Here is a 17,724-nt window from a genome sequence, read left to right as displayed (position 1 = left end):
GGTGGCCTGTGCGTCATCCATCAGCGTCCATCAGCGTCCCCTTCAGAGGAAGGAAAAGTCTGTCTAAAAGATGGAGGTGAGCGATTTTCCTGAGAGGGAGCCCACGTCCCAACCTAGACCCCCTGTCCATTAAGGCACAGACGCTCCCGCCCCCCACCGCTAACCCCAAACGGGCTTTTATGAGCGCAAAGCCGCCCCCGCCCCCCCCCCCCAGACTTCACCTCCTCCTCTTTTTATATATTTATTTTTTTCTTGGCATAAGTTTAATTAAACTGCGTCGTCTCCTGGACCAGCGAGGCACGAGAGTCTCGCTCTGCAAAGGGGCGGCGCTGGATCTCGGCTGATGAATTTCAGGTGATGCCGCCTTTGAAAAAATTAATTAGGATCTGGCGAGACTGGCCACACGTTATTGAGTAAGTAACGGCGGCTAAGTGAAACAGATGGAATATTGGGAAACGAGGCGGCCACAGTATAAGTATGTGCGGGGGGTCAGAGGTTAATCCCTATTGATTTCCCGAGTCTGCGTACAGCACCGCTGGGAATGCCCCGTCCTGCTGGCAATCAGCGAGCACAAATACGTTATAAATCTTACTGTCCACCCTCACTGATCAGTGTCACTTACGGCCTCCGCTAAAGACCATTAAGAAACTATCGGGGGGAAAAAAATCTGCCCCGATGCGGGCAGAAAGGGAAGTCTGCATTGGAGAAGTCTGCAGGGGGGAAAAAGCCGGGCAGGAAGGCGGGGGCTGGACTCAGTCTGTCTGTCTGTCTTTCTCTCTCTCTCTCTCCCTCTCTCTTTCCCTCTCTTCCTCTCTCTCTTTCTCTCTCTCTCTCCCTCACCCCTCTCAGCCCCCCCGACATGCAGAAGCACACTCTTCAGGTGACTTCCATACTGGATCTAAAACCCTAGAAGAATCCGCGGCATTGGGGAGCTTGAAAACTGAAGTGAAATGAAGGCCCCTCCCGCCCTCGCCACCCCCATCACGGAGGGGCCACCTCCCAGTGGGCTCTGGGCACTTCAGCCTTGGTGCGGCCTTGGGGCGCATGAACTAACGCAGGAGTCCCCCTGTCCTTGGTCCCCAGCCCCTGGCCATAGCCTCATTTTCACCCCCAGCAGGCCCAGGGTTCATCCCTGCCAACCTCCTGGGGACACCTGGACCCCTTCGTGTCTGTCTCTGGAGAGACCGAACCCCATGCTTGTAGCCCTCCTGGTGATTTGGGCAAAACAGATCAGGGAATTGGGAGTTTCTTCCAAGAGAAGTAGAGCCTGCCCTGCTCGAATCACCCAATCTCACGAAACACGGCCCTGGGAATCTGTCCTGGTGCCAGAAAGCTCTCTCTCTGCTGCTGACTAGCTGTGTGACACTCAGTCGACTAGCTAACCTCTCTGAGCCCCCAATGTCTTTACCATTGCAAGTGCGGGTTCACAGGGACACCAGAAGTCAGAATTCATGGGTAAAGAGCATATTCTGCGGCACTGCCAAACACAGTAACAACAAGTCTCACCATCGGAGAACCGTGACCGTGACCGATCATCAGTTCGGGTGAGGAGCCGTAAGAAATGAGTGACCTCTTTCTCACTGATGAGATGATGTAAGATGCTGGGTATTTGGGGGGCTACCAGCCCATTGCCACGCCCCCCCGGCCCCACCCACTTCTCAGAGAAGCTGCAGGGTATACTACAATTGCTTCAAAAGAACATTTCACTGCAGCAAAACACACCAGAGATGTAAACTGCAGAGTCATGGGGCATTCACAGTCACTCAGGAGGAGTGAAGGAGCCTCTGGGTGAGGAAGGGGCCCTCCCTGCACCGAGCATGATGCACTTAATCGAGAGCACCAGGAAGGTCACACCTAACACTCAACTGTAACATTCCCCCACGGTTTCACACACACAACTCTGCTTCCTCTAAAACACACACACACACACACACAAACACACACACACACACACAACCACATACACGCTCTGGAGAGCAGAATTGGAATTCTGGGAAAACTCTTTTTATCAACTGTGTAATTCCCCCACGGTTTCACACACACAACCCTGCTTCCTCTAACACACACACACACACAAACACACACACACACACACACACATGCAACCACATACACTGCTCTGGAGAGCAGAATTGGAATTCTGGGAAAACTCTTTTTATCAACTGTATCATTCCCCCATGGTTTCACACACACAACTCTGCTTCCTCTAAAACACACACACACACACACACACAAACACACACACACACACACACGCAACCACATACACGCTCTGGAGAGTAGAGTTGGAATTCTGGGAAAACTCTTCTTATCTCTAGATGTCTTCAGACTTTCTCAACAAGGCTCAGAGCAGCGGTGCGAATACCAGGATGCACTAAAACAACTTAAACAGCTTTAACTGAAGGACGGGGTGGAGAGCAGGCCGCCATTCCCAGGGCCAACGACGAATTTTAGGAATACCAAATTCTCATGGCCCAGTCCAGTCTCCCTAGCAGAACTCTCTGTTTCCATAAAATGACAAAACATCTTTCAGTTCAAGATTTTCAACGCTACTGAGTCTCTTTCTAGTACACACAGGATGAACAGAGAACCGCCCCCCACCTCAAGTGGGACTCCCAAAGTGAAGAATGACAGGCTGAGGCCACGGACACAGACACTTTTCAAAAGCTTAGAGATGCATTTTAATTTGCACCTTTATCAGAGTAGCAGTCTTCTCCCGCTATTCATCGATTTGCTCGAGCGGGCCCAATAACGTCTCCATTGTGAGACTTGTTATTGTGTTTGGCATATCGAATACATCACGGGTAGCTGGAGCAATAGCACAGCGGGGAGGGTGTTTGCCTTCCACGCGGCCAACACAGCCGACCCGAGTTCGATTCCTCCGCCCCTCTGAGAGAGCCCGGCAAGCTACCGAGAGTATCTCGCCCGCACGGCAGAGCCTGGCAAGCTACCCGTGATGTACTCGATATGCCAGACACAGTAACAACAATTCTCACAATGGAGACGTTACTGGGCCCGCTCGAGCAGATCGATGAACAATAGGAGGACAGTGCTATGATTTAATTAATTTATTTATTTTTGGCCTTTTTGGGTCAGACCCGGTGATGCTCAGGAGTTACGGCTGGCTCTGCACTCAGGAACCACTCACTCCTGGCAGCGCTGGGGGGACCCTATGGGATTCCGGGGATCAAACCCGGCTCGGCCACGTGTGAGGCAAACACCCTCCCCGCTGCTGCACTGCCACTGAGGCCCCAGGTTCGTTTCCTTCTGAATACCCCAGGCCACTGCCCCCTCCGGGAGCCTTGGGTCCCAGTGGCCCTGGCGCAGAACCAGCCCTGCTGAGCGAGGCGCTCCACCAGCGCCAGCCTGCATGCGGCCACTGACCCCCGCAGGGACAGCGTATTGCGATAGGGCCCCTGAACCTCCCGGTGGCATTCGGGTCCATGCAGGCCAGGGTTCGAGGAGCCGGATCAGGACCCGGGGGCGACAGGGTTCCATGAGGCACTCCTACCGTCACGGCTTTGTCTCTGTAAGTGGGTGCTACCTGCGGGCAGCAGGGAGCTCAGGGCGTGACCTCTCACCACTGTCCAACCCCGGGCAGCACCACTTAATTGGGCATTCTAGATCCCATCTTCAAGTTGCAAATGACCAGCCACTCCGTAAGCAGGGACCCCTGTGCCCTCCCTCCCAGAGACAGCAGGCGCGTGGCCACAGTGCCTCCGGCAGACAGAACAGTGCCCCTGTGCTCAAGACAGCGGGTGACCTGCTCTCGGCACCAATTCTGCAACGGGCACTGCACAGGACTCAGCTCCTGGCACCGGCCTCCCCGGCAGGTCTGTTTTGGGGATTACGGGACCCAAATAAACTACGGCCATACGTGAAAACACTTCCAACGCTCCAACAAGTATGGTAACTCCAGGCTGAGCTAGGGTTCTAGGGCAGTGCTCTGCTTCTCCTTATTGTTCACAAATGCTGTTATTTGCACATATATTTGAGAATGAGATTCTTGAGGGTAATGACTGATCTAAATCCAATGTATATCCCTAATACCTGGGGCTGGAGTGATAGCACAGCGGTAGGGTGTTTGCCTTGCACGCAGCTAACCTGGCAGACCCGAGTTCGATTCCTCCGCCCCTCTGAGAGAGCCTGGCAAGCTACCGAGATTATCTCGCCTGCAAGGCAAAGCCTGGCAAGCTACCCGTCATGTATTTGATATGTCAAACACAGTTACAACAAGTCTCACAATGGAGACGTTACTGGGCGCACTCGAGCAAACTGATGAACAGTGGGAGGACAGTACTCAAAAGATCGCTAATACCTGAAATAGTGACTGGCATGTAATAGATGCTCACTACAAGCTACAGAGACTGATAGGTACGCGGGTGGGTGGGAAGATGGCTGGGTTGGTGGATGGATGGATGGATGGATGGATGGATGGATGGATGGATGGATGGGTGGGTGGGTGCTGAGTGGATAGATGGATGCATGGATACTGGCCGGGTGGGTGCGTGTATGGATGGGTGCTGGTGGGTGGACGGTAAGTGATTAGATGACTAAGTGCAGAGAAGGATCTTTGGAGTACTGGCGTTTTCCAAACACCTTTTTTCCGTACAGAGTCTAAATATCTCTCTACCTTGTGAAAAACAAACAGACCATCCCTAAGTCCCACTTGCCGTTTTTGGACTTCTGGATCTCTAGGTCTGGGTCTCCTACTGCCGTGAATCTATACGCTCCACCAATCCTAACAGGTCGGTGACTTCCAAAGAACGAGAGACGGGAAGCGAAAAGGAGGCCACAACGGAAGCATCGGAATTAAATGAAATACTGGAAATGAGTTGAGGAAATTACATTAGGGATTCAGCTTGTTCAGAATGGAATTGTCCCAGGAAGGGGGGTGGGAAATGTCCCCACCGCAACCAGCTGTCTAGTTTGAACTGCTAGATCGCTGAGAACACACGGTATGCATATTCATAGGGTCGGCAGGGAACCACGCCGCCTTCGGAACCGGCATTAAAGCTGCCCTGCCAGCAAGAGCACTGAGCCAGGAACTCAGCAGTCCCCAGGGGGCCCAGGAGGATTCACGCAGCTTCCAAAGTGGGGTGGGGGGGTGGAACCCCAAAGAGGAGGCCAGGCACCCCAGAGAGGGGGACATGGGTGAACCGTTTATGAAAGTGTCAGATTTGCCGGGGGGTTATGGTCAGGAGTGATGAATCAGTATCAAACCTTTTCTTCCCCAAGTATGAAAAGCCAATCCTCCCCCCCCCACACACACACACATGCGCGCACACACAGACACATGCATGCAGACACACACACCTACACACACACGGGCGTGCATGGGCTCCTATTCACACTCGCGTTTGAAGAAACGGATCAAATAAGCTCAGTATTGCCATTTAAAAATATCATTTAAGGGAATTTTAAGCCGTCTGAGAAGATGGATACACTGCGTTTGTTTTCTACTTTAATGAGCTATAAAAAGAATGGAATAGGCCATAAATACAGTGTTTTGTAACAGCCTTTACTAAAAATGCTACTACTTGTGTTTATCATTTATATCCTTGTATACAACCTCAAAATTGATTACACTTTAAACCGTACATAACTTGCTGTGTTTTTCATTTTGTGCTATACTACAAACATTTTTATAACTCAGTTAATATATTCCATATTTTGTGTTCTTATTGATTATGAATATTTCTTTAGGGGATTTTATTGCTTTTAAAATAACAAATGTGAGGTATTAAAAACTAGAAAAACCTACTGCAGCTTTTAGATTTTTTTTTTCTTTCCCCTGGTAATTCTAACACCGGCATTCTCGCACGAGGGTGGCTAGAACATCTTTCTTTATATCTTTTGTACCTCGTCATGCTAAAGCTTGACTAATACTGCAGAGTGAAAGAATCTGAATTTTTTTTTTTTGCCCCCAAAGAAACATATTCACTGTGTTTTGGCTCAAATTCATAATCCTCGCCTCCTACAATTAAAAAATCAAAGTGCCACAAGATGGGCTGCATCTGACATGATGGTTTTATATCAAGTATATATTATCTTTCCTAATTGCCATGTCCGCTCATGGACTACAATATGATTCATACAGATGATAGGATTTCACTATTAATTATCAAATTGAAAAAAAAATAAAATCTCACATTATAAATTCTCTCTTGGAAATGAGTTTTATTATTTTTTTTTCATAATCCTATCACCCCAGCTATAAGTGTACTACAGCAGGAGCACTTTAATTCTTCCAGTTAGTTTTAAGCAAGCCCAGAGGTGAGGTTTAATAAGGATCAATGGCACTTTATCTGGGACAGGGCCTCTTCACAGCATGCAAATTACACAGTAACACTTAAAAAAAGAAATAGATTTAATTAAAAAAAAAAAAAAAGGAGAACCACAGGCTCTGGAAATTCAATTAAAGGATTTATGCAAAGGTTTGCTAGGTTTTTATATGCAGTTACTGCTTACATAATGAGCTTTTCATATTAAAAATCAATAGGTAATCTAGACTAGAAGATCATCCCCTTAAATACATTTTTGAAATCAATTTGAAAAATAGTCCATCAACTGCTGTGACTAGTCTTGCTGCTTCGATTACACTAAAAGCAATATTTAGATTGTAAGACGTGCCCTGGAATACCTATGCCGGAATATTGCTTTCAAGGGCTTTTGGACGTGAGAGTGTCTGCGATGATCACCTAGTAATTCAAGAGTGTGTTAAAAGTATAAATAATTTATTTAATTACCAGCAAGGGCTGCAGACAGAAAACTCATTGTATTTACGAGGGTTTGGTGAAAGGAGAAAAAAAAAAAAGGAAGAAGGAGGAGGAGGAACCGGAACTGAGCAAGAAAGGAAGCAGAGAAAGGAAGGAAGAAGGTGTGTGTGTGTGTGTGTGGGGGGGGGGGGGGGGGAAGGGAGACAAAATAAGAAAAGACCAGAACAATTGCTTCTAAATTAGTCTCTGCTGTCTCCATCACCTACCGTGTGTTGGCTACTTAGCACTTGGAGATATGCATTTCGCTTTCAAACTCATTTAGGTCTTCAAGGAAGGAAGCAATTAAGCTGGCTTCCATGAGAGACGGGCTTTCCATCCCCCATGACCATGGGGGACCAACCGAAATGAAGACGAACCCCATGCTCGGTTCCAATCTCGGAAACTCACCTTGGCTCCCAGCAAGAACACCGGGATGGGGCCCAGTGCCAGTCCCCGACGCGCCCAAGCAAGGGCTGCCCAGGTGAGCGGGATCTAGCCCGACCAGGAGGGAACTCGGGGTGGGGTGAGAACCAATGCCTCCCACTGTACCCCCAGTCCATAAACTGCTCTTCAATGGCCTGTCTGCTGCTTCTACAGGAGATATCCTTATTTTTCTGTGTGTACCCTTCATGCGGAAAACCACCCTTCAAACAATCACGGGTCTCAACAACTAAGTGGCCTTCCCAAAATCCGACCAGAGGTACACAGGCAAAGCATAGGGACCAAGGCAGAGCAAGGCAACCCTTACGCTGGGTGCAGAACCCCTGCAAAAAAAAAAAATCACTGTAGCACTGTCCTCCGTTTGTTCGATTTGCTCAAGTGGGCACCAGTAACGTCTCTATTGTGAGACTTGTTACTGTGTTTGGCAGATCGAATATGTCACGGGGAGCTTGCCAGGCTTTGCCGTGCGGGTGCGATGCTCTCGGTAGCTTGCCGGGCTCTGTGAGAGAGGCGGAGGAATCGAACCGGGGTCAGCCCGGGTCAGCCGCGTGCAAGGCAAATGCCCTACCCGCTGTGCTATTGCTCCAGCCCCTGCAAAAAAGAGACTTCCCAAATCATCAAACTATCTACAGGGCCACACGTGACCATCTGCCCAGTGCTCCCTTTGAGACAGGCAGAAGCAGCTGAAGCAGGCAGCTTGAGCGAGTGCTCGAGGGAAGCCCCAGCCCTGGAGGAGAGGAGGAGGGAGGCCGCAGCGAGCCCAGGCCAGCGGCTCAGGCCTGTGGCACCTCCATGGGGCTGAGAACGAACCTTGATGCTCCGTCACTTCTGCCCACTGCCTGCAAGTGGAGACCACGTGGTGGGTGCTGGGAATGGTGGACAGCCGTGGTGACCGTGAGGACGGAGCCGGCTGGGCTAGTATGGGGCTTGTGTGCACATCGCTCCCTTGGTTTCCCATTGAGGAGTGTGGAGTAAGAAGACAGGGTGAGGGCGCCGGCTGAAATCCACTAGTCACGGGCCACCACCGTCTGCCCACTGGGACCTGCCCACGATATGCCAACACGGGGCAACGCCAGAGTTTGTTGTAGGCTGAAAGGGGGCAGAGCAAGGAGAGACGATGGCTGGGGGCGGTGTGAGCCTCTGGGATCAGGTGAACAAAAATGCCCTAAAATCGAGGTAGGGCGTGTGTTTTACAACTGGTGAGTATACTATGAGGACACTATAGCACTACACTGCACTGTAATACTGTCTTCCCGCTGTTCATCGATTTGCTCGCGCGGGCACCAGTAACGTATCCATTGTAAGACTTGTTGTTACTATTTTCGGCATATCAAATACATCACGGGTAGGCAGCTTGCCAGGCTTTGCCATGCGGGCGGAATACTGTCAGTAGCTTTCCGGGTTCTCCAAGTAGGGGTGGAGGAATCGAACTCAGGTTGGCCACGTGCAAGGCAAACACCCTACCCGCTATGCTATGGCTCCGGCCCAGGGACACTGTATAAAGTGCAATTTATAAAGATGGATTGTAAGGTACCTGAATTATATCTCAACAGAACTTTAATTCAACAAACACACACACACACACACACACACACACACGCACGCACATACACACAAGGTCTGTTACAGAAGAGATACTGAATAGCAGTAGCTTTCGGTGAGTAAGGAAAGGAGAAACGGAGGCACTGGGTTGAAAGACGCTGTCAGCTCCTCCCAGGAGCCAGCCTGACCTCTAAGTTTCCTTCATGGTGACAAAGCTCCTGCGACCACAGGTCTAGAAGCCTCGCATCTAACGTGCCAGCGTGGCACCCAAAGGTGCTAATCTCACGTGAGCAGAGCCTCGCCAAGGCAGAAAACAGGAGCTCCAGGTGCCGAGAAATGTCAGGCAGGAGACCCTCTTTTAAAGCCGGGAGGGGTGGCAGGGAGAACAATGGAGGCGCTTAAGGACCTCTGCGGAACATTACAGTCTGTCGATGTGTAAAAGTCATTTTACAGGTGTGCTTAACGGTCACGGCCGCGAGCTGCTACAGGAGACGCCGCCGCCGCCTTCCGAGTCACCTCATTTCTTTTATTCTTATTATCGCATTTAAACCTCTCTGTAAAAGCGGTCCTGGTCGGTGACTTTATGACACCCTTCCAGGCTCGTCTTCCTGAACCCAACTTCCACTGAGGAGCGGAGCCAGAGAGAAAAGGCTTTCGGTTCTGAGAGCCTGGGGACAAGCCCTGGGCCAAGCAGTGGGCCCTGAAGGTTCTGGGTGAGTGCAGGGGGGTGCTCGGGGGCAGGGGTCCTGAGCTGACGCTTTCTTGTCCTGCTCAGTGACCCTGGAGTGAAGAACAGCTGGCAGAAGGACATCACTGCACAGCGCGACTTCAGGAAGGAACGGAGACCTCAGGCCAGCACCCAGGGTAAGGCCACTGTTGGATCATCCCCCAACTGTCATTGGGCTGAAGGGGTGACAAAGGTCCCCCCCGCCTCTGCTCTCAGGAAGAGCCCCCATGCCTGACCTGCATTTGGGCAGTATGCGACTTGTGACTGGTGTCTTCATGTCACTTACCCATCACTGCAGACTCAAGTCTGCATCTGCAATGCCATCACAGCCACGGCCAACGGTACACAGGGGAGTGCATCTGTCACCCCTGCGATTTTACATATGGACACGCATGTTGACGCTGCATTTCAGCTTGTGGGCTGCCAATCTCTTATGCCCTCCTGTGAAAAGGATGGTTTGGCTGCAGAAGAGCTGGCCCTCAGGGCCGTCTGCTATTGCCCGGGCTTGAACCATGGCTGGTTAAATAGAGGGTAAACCAGTTGGCCATCCCTCCAGGTAGGAAACGGTGGGCCGGTGGCAGAGTAGCTGGGGACCTGCACCATGACGGAGAGTGGCATGAAACCTTCATAACTGACTCCCCAAGAAAGAATTCTGGGGCCACTCTCTACACGCTCAGACGAGCCTTACGCAAGATGGGATGAACCTCACCCAAGAGTTGACCGGCAGGAAAAGCCGGGTATGCGGCAACCCATGACTGAGATCTCCAACCTGCTTGAGTTGGGACTGGCCTCCTCCCCTCAGGTCCCCAGTTTTCCAGTAGCTTGGCAGCCACACCCACAAAATGCCCCTGGCACCATGTAATCTCATCAATGGCCAAGACCCAGAAACCATGAGTTAAAGCTTCAGGAAAAGAACGACACAGAATTTCCTGGACATTCTATTCTATCCATAACAAGCAACACAAAACAAATCACCTAGCATTGCCTTTTCGGCAGGTTTGAGTGGTGGTAAGACTGGTGTCGAAATATCGAATGTAACCAAAGTAGAGAGAGAGTATGGGGGAAATTGTCTGCCACACAGGCAGGGGAAAGGTTGGAACAGAGGCGGGGAGGGAGGGCGGAAATACTGGGGATTTTGGTGGTGGAAAATGTGTACTGGTGAAGGGATGGGTGTTTGATGATTGTATGACCGAAAAAGTTCAAACATGAAAGCTTTATAACTCTATTGCATGGTGAAGCAATGAAAAAGAAGGAAAAAGAACAATAATAAAATAATAAAATAAACATTCTGAATTAAAAAAAAAGTAATGTGGAGTTCATGGCCAATTCAATCAGCTTAATGAATGGCTCCTACATTATTAAATTATAATGCAGTACGTTATAACGTAGTACTCCTACATTATTAAAAAAAATAGAAGAGAAAAGAAACAATTCTGGGGGCTGAGAGTATAACGCTGTCCTGAGTTCACTCCTTGGTACCACGTGGCCCTCTTAGCATCATGGTACAGCCCTGGGGTCCCCATCTCCCCATGGCCTGGGCAGCAATGCCTCCTCAAGCGATAACCAGCTTGGCTGGCCAAGTATCAATGGAAGTAGACCCCTGTGTTGACCCCAACCACTTATTAATAGACAGGAGATTCCAGAAGTGAGAGCTGGTAGATGTTCAGAACCAGAGACTCAATCTTGGCTTTGGGGACAGTAATTTGTTCACGTTCCCTTGGGCTGTGCTTGGCAGGGCCAGGGTCAAGACATACTCCAGAGAGCCAGCCCTTGGAGTGCGCTATCTGGGCTGTCACAGTTTGGTGGGAAAGGCACAAGGGAACTCGTCTTCAGAGGGTCACCTTTCCGTCCTTCAGTTCTGCTTTATCAATGAACCTCAGTGACCACTGCAAGTGGCAGGAGCCTAAGGAAGATCTGTCCCATCTAGGATGCGAGTCACTCCTTGGTTGACCGGAAGGAATGGCGGCACTGAACCAAGTAGCACGTCTGGGCTCCACATCTGAGATTCGGCGTCCCTGAAGAGGCATGGCTGCAGCATTTCAAGTGTGCAAAGGAGCATAAACTCTCAAGGACAGCTTTGGTGAACAGGAGGAAAACACGTCAAATGGATAAGGCACTTGACAAGTTTACTTAACAGGTGATTTAATATCGACCTCATCATGATCTTTACACAATTCCTTGGCGTGGGAAATCATTTCCAGAATTATTATTTATTTGCATTCCTATTAACTGGATTAAGAGTGATAAAACCATACCCTGGTTTGGACCAGATAATGTTTCATTTGGTACTAATGCTTATATATAGGTATCTTCTAATCACGGTCATGGTCACGGTCCTCCTGTTGTTCATTGATTTGCCCAGTAACGTCTCCATCGTGAGACTTGTTACTGTGTTTGGCATATTGAATACATCACGGGGAGCTTGCCAGGATTTGCCGTGCAGATGAGATACTCTCGGTAGCTTGCCAGGCTCTCTGAGAGGGGTAGAGGAATCGGACTCGGCTTGGCCAGACTGGCTGCGCACAAGGCAAACACCCTACCGCTGTGCTATCGCTCCAACCCATATGATGTCATATAAAAGAAATAAAAACAATAATCACTGTATCATAGTCATCCCGTTGTTCTTTGACTGACTCGAGTGGGCGCCACTAACGTCTCTACTCCTCCCAGCCCTGAGATTTTAGCAGCCTCTTCTTACTCGTCTTTTCCCAACGATTGGAGGCTCTTTCAGGGCCAGGGGAATGAGACCTATCATCATTACTATATTTGGCATATCGAATAAATTTAAAATTTAAAAATTAAAAACAATAAAATAAATTTAAATTCCAAAGTCCAGTTAAAAATAGGGATGTAAAAACAATCACGACGATCACGACCACCCTGTTGTTCGTCGATTGCCTCGAGCAGGTGCCAGTAACGTCTTCTTCATCCTAGCCCTGAGATTTTTTTTTTAAAAGTGCCATATTCAAGGCTTTTTCAGGGTTAGGAGAATGAGACCCATCATTGTTACTGGTATTTGGCATATTGGGTATACCACGGGGAGTTTGCCAGACTCTGCCATGTGGGCATGTTACATTTGGTAGCCTGCCAGTTTGACCAAATTAGGAATGAGATGATAAGGTGGTCTTCAGCTGTTGGGCCCTGGTGGAGACAGTCAGGCATAGGGTAGGAGACTCTATCTTGTTCTCTCCCGGGAGCTGAGTGTGATAATCTCTGGATCCTGGCCATTGTTGGAGTTACAGGGCAGTTGTTGGGTGTAACTGTCTAGTTACTGGCAGGTCCAGTCCCAAACTGTGCAGGCTTGGAGATCTCAGCCCCGGGTCCCACACACCTGGGTTCCTCTGTCAGTTCTTTTATGCGTGAGGCTCATCCAAGTGTGTGGAGAGTGCTCCCAGCATGGCCTTGGCTGGGCCTCGGTGGTCTTCAGCTGTTGGGCCCTGGTGGAGACAGTCAGGCATAGGGTAGGAGACTCTGTCTTGTTCTCTCCCAGGAGCTGAATGTGATGATCTCTGGATCCTGGCCGTTGTTGGAGTTACATGGCAGTTGGTGGGTGTAACTGTCTAGTTACTGGCAGGTCCAGTCCCAAACTGTGCAGGCTTGGAGATCTCAGCCCCAGGTCCCACACACCTGGGTTCCTCTGTCAGTTCTTTTATGCGTGAGGCTCATCCAAGTGTGTGGAGAGTGCTCCCAGCATGACCTTGGCTGGGCCTCGGTGGTCTTCAGCTGTTGGGCCCTGGTGGAGACAGTCAGGCATAGGGTAGGAGACTCTGTCTTGTTCTCTCCCAGGAGCTGAGTGTGATGATCTCTGGATCCTGGCCGTTGTTGGAGTTACACGGCAGTTGGTGGGTGTAACTGTCTAGTTACTGGCAGGTCCAGTCCCAAACTGTGCAGGCTTGGAGATCTCAGCCCCGGATCCCACACACCTGGGTTCCTCTGTCAGTTCTTTTATGCGTGAGGCTCATCCAAGTGTGTGGAGAGTGCTCCCAGCATGACCTTGGCTGGGCCTCGGTGGTCTTCAGCTGTTGGGCCCTGGTGGAGACAGTCAGGCATAGGGTTTACCGGTAAAAACCGGTAAAAACAATAGAGATATTAAAAATAAATTAAAAAATAAACAAGCGGCCCAATCTTCTAATCAAAGTGGTCCAAATTAAAAATAAATAAAATAAATTGAAAACCCAGAGGCAACTAGCAAGATAGGCACAGAGCTCAGTGCAAAATCACAGTGGAAACAGGCAATAATGGTGGACACCCAGATTCCACCCAGCAGAGTCTCCTGCCCCCGCACCTGGCTGTCCTCACCGGGGCCCCTTGGAGAGGAGCGGGTTGAGTTTCCCTCCCCGCCCCGAGCAGGGCTCCGGCAGCTGAAGACCTCCAGAACCAGCCACCACCATGCTGAGACCACTCTCCACACGCATGAAGGTACCGGCAGAGGAACAAAGGCATGCGGGTCCTGGTGCTGAGATCTCCAAGACTGCTCGGATCGGGGCTGAGCATCTTCCACCCAGATCCTCCAAATTCCAGTAGGCAGGGGTCACACCCACCAACTGGCCCCCTGGCACCGTGTAATTCCATCAATGGCCAAGACCCAGAGACTATATAACCCAGCTCCAGGAAGTGTGTGGCCGCATTTGCGGCCGCACGACACCTTATTATCTCATTCTTACTTTGGACAACCTGGCAGGCTACCGAATGTAACCTGCCCACACAGCAGAATCTGGCAAACTCCCCGTGGCATTCCCAATATGCCAAATACCAGTAACAATGATGGGTCTCATTCTCCTAAACCTGGAAGAGCTTTTAATATGGCACTTTTTAAAAAATCTCAGGGCTAGGATGAAGGAGACGTTACTGGGGCCTGCTCGAGGCAATCGACGAACAACAGGATGGTTGTGATTGTGATCGTGATCGCCCAGATTCCACATCGGGGCTTCGACCTCAGGTGCTGAGTTCTTAGGTCATCCGAGGCCCCGGCGCCAGAACAGAAACGGCTGGTGGGGGAAGGCGGCAGTGACAATGGAAGGAACCTGGGCACAGCACAGGGCAGAACCTCAGAGCGGGAGGACGGGGTCCCCACTCGAGGAGCTGCGGGTCCTCTCTCCGGGGGGCTGGACTGGCACCAGCAAAGCAGAGGCGTCAGTGCATCTGGGACACCCAGCAGGCTTAGGTGTCACGGCAGGTGGCCCTGCCCCTCACTGAACATCTCCAGGCCCCTCTGGGGGTTCTGCACTGAGCTCTGTGCCTATCCTGCTAGTTGCCTCTGCGTTTTCAATTTATTTATTTATTTTAAATTTGGACCACACTGATTAGATTAGGCTGCTTGTTTATTTTTTTATTTATTTTTAATATCTATTGTTTTTACATCCCTATTTTTAACTGGGGGGTCACGGGCAGCAGAGGATGATCTCAGAGCCTCTCGGCGGCCCAGCCAGTGTCACTGCCCGGCCACTGTGTGCCCAGATTCTCTAAGTGGACAGTCTTCAGGATGAGCCTGGATGCCCCTGGGTAGGGAGGAGGCCAGGTACCTTGGCCAGCCGTGCGTGAGGAGCTCTGAGCCTGGAGGGGTCTGCTCTGCCTCCGGGCCTTGTTCTCCCGGGACCCTGCCCTCTCTAGATTTTGGGCGAGCTCCAGTGATGCTCAGGGGTTACTCCGAGCTCTGCACTCAGGAATTACTCCCAGAGGTGCTCAGGGACCAGGTGGGGTGCCTGGAATCGAACCTGGGCCGGACGCGTGCAAGGCAAGCACCCTGCCCGCTGGACTATGGCTCCGGCCCCCTTTCTCCCATCTCTTAACAGGCTCTGCTGCTTCCTGCCACGCGGGTGATTTATGATGCCAGCGCATGCCGCCCTGGGGTTCTGCCATCTCAATCACAGCCCCCCTGCACCCTCCCTGGCCCTTTCCTGTTGGACATTTGTCGCCTGTGGAGCTCCTCCGAGCGCTGCTGTGGCGAGACGGCCAGGCGCATCTTGGAGCTTGAGAGTTTGGCTCGTACGAGCCACTCGGAGACACGTTTTCCCTGTTTGCTTGTTCCTTGCGGGAAAACAAATTGCAGAAGAGAAATGGCTTTGTCGTCCTACCAGTCCTTAAATATTTCACAGGCAGAAGTCTTGGTGGGTGGTTTGGAGGCTCAATTACCCTTCTCAGTAGAGGGTATAAATATCTCTGAGGGTTTACATAAGCAGCCCACAGCAATTCCGTGCCACTTAAAACTCTCCGTACTCACAGCTGCCTGGGAGACCCGGGGTGTGGTGGCATTGGGGCGTCTAAGGGGGAGGGAGGCTGGCGGGGAGAGCGAGGACAAGACCCTTCTCTCCTGCCACGGGCCGAGTGATGGGATCAAGAGGGCTGAGCGTCCTGACACTCTGACGGGCTAAGACCTCACGGCACTGTCCGTCTCCCTGGGGGCCATACTTCTCGAAGGTGGCATGGGCAAAAGAACCAGTCCTTGAATGAGGGTCTTTGTCTGGCTGAAGCCCACCCCACCTCACTGGACTTAACCACCCTTCGGAGTGAATACAATTCTCCCACCCCACTCTACAGATGAGAAGACTGAGGCTTGGGGAGATGCGGCCAGGACACAGAGCATGTGGGCAGTGAGGATGGACTGGCCCGCAGATCGGCAGATGGTTGTGGAGAAGGACAGGCTGGGGTGCAGGTGGGGGGGTCCGTACTGGGGAAGGCAGGGACTCTCAGCCTCGGGTAGCTCCTCTCGAAACTGCACGCAGGACACAGGGAACAGATGACAAGGGCCGGGGGGCTGCAGGGCAGGGCTGCTGTGAACGAGTGTCCCTAGTGTCCCTCGGCCATGAGACTGCGAGACAGAGACAGGACACAGGCAGCCAGCAGCGAGGGCCCTTGGTGGAAACGCACCGTTGACAGAGTCACTAGGCATCATCATCACCTTTCAAGAGCACCTGAGAGAACGTTCTGGGCATTAAGGCGCAGGCGTGCTATGGAGAAAGACCCGTGGGCCGGGGAGACAGCCCAAGTGTGAAGGCGCCCAGCTGGCAGGCGGCCGACCCGGGTTCTAATCCCCGGCCCCGACTACGGTTCTCTGAGCACAGACCCAGGAGCACAGCCACGTGTGGACCAATGAGAAAAAGAGGAAAGAAAAAAAAACTGATTGGAAACAAGGAGCAACACCCCCCCCCCCCCTCCAACCCACACCCCTCAGGTCCCGGGACACAGCCCAACCTTAGGGCACTCTAACATGCTTGAAGACAAGGGTTCGATTCCCAGCAACACCAAAACCAAAACAGAGAAGCAAATTCTCCCACATCTGCAGACGGGTGCTGGGAACAGAGGGAAGGAAAGGAAGAAGCCAGGGTGACTGATGCCACCGGGTCTCAGGGCCTCTTATACCCTGGAAGGCGGATGTCTAGAGAGTTCTACTGCACTCTGCTAGAGGCGAGGGAGTCGTGCTTCCGAGCTCACAGGACTGCCAGCCCTGGTGTCGGCTCCCCACACGTCAGCGCCAGCTCCAAACCCTTTCCCTTGTAATCCCGAACAGAGGGAAAACAGGCATTAATTAAGCATGGCTTTATCTCCTTCGACTCGAATGAAAGCCAAGTTACAGTTATATTTCCCACCCCCCCAACATTTTTCTCTACTTAATGAAGACATTATCCCTGAGTTTTCAAAGTCACTTTACAAAAGAGCATTGAAGAGACATAAAAGTCAGTTTAAACTAAAAAGTCCTTTTGAAGTCAATAAACAATAAAAGAACAATGAGACGGGAGTCTTTGATCATGCCTAGGACCAGTGTCTTTAATTTCTGTTTCAATCTACAACATGCAGAAATCTTTGTATTCCAATATCTCTCACCTCTAAAATACAGGCAACCTTAAATCAAATGTTTAAGAATTTCTCCCTAAAGTGTGTATCTATGCACGTGTGTATATATGTACACATTATGTGACACTGTGTACATGTATGTTGCATGTATGAGTCTGCTGATGGTGACACGTTACACATACACATATTTATCTCACCGAAACGGATGGCCCTCAACAGGAAGTTTTCTGCTAGCAGAGGGAGAGAAAGGTCTTGGAATTATTTCCATTCGACCTCTTTGAAATAAAAAATAAATAAAATAAAAGTGAGGTGGAGGGGGAAGGAAATGGGATCTTTGGCTTTGAAATTCATGACAAGATCAAAGACTGTAATGCACATAGATTTTTCAAGGTATACATTATTAATAGCACAGGCAAACCCATGGCTGATCAATAGCCCCGCGAGCAGATGGTCAGGTGAGCTCCC

General features: G+C 50.8%; 1 protein-coding gene across 1 annotated transcript in view; it reads right to left on the bottom strand.

Annotated features, from left to right (window-relative positions):
* Positions 1 to 17,724, bottom strand: part of WWOX (WW domain containing oxidoreductase) — a 696,817-nt gene that overhangs the window by 436,343 nt on the left and 242,750 nt on the right. The gene's annotated exons all lie outside the window — the stretch shown is intronic.

The sequence above is a fragment of the Sorex fumeus genome, unplaced genomic scaffold (genome assembly GCF_029834395.1).
Source record: "Sorex fumeus unplaced genomic scaffold, SorFum_2.1 ptg000122l, whole genome shotgun sequence".
Classification (NCBI taxonomy): domain Eukaryota; kingdom Metazoa; phylum Chordata; class Mammalia; order Eulipotyphla; family Soricidae; genus Sorex; species Sorex fumeus.
This window is presented reverse-complemented; position numbering and strand designations above follow the sequence as displayed.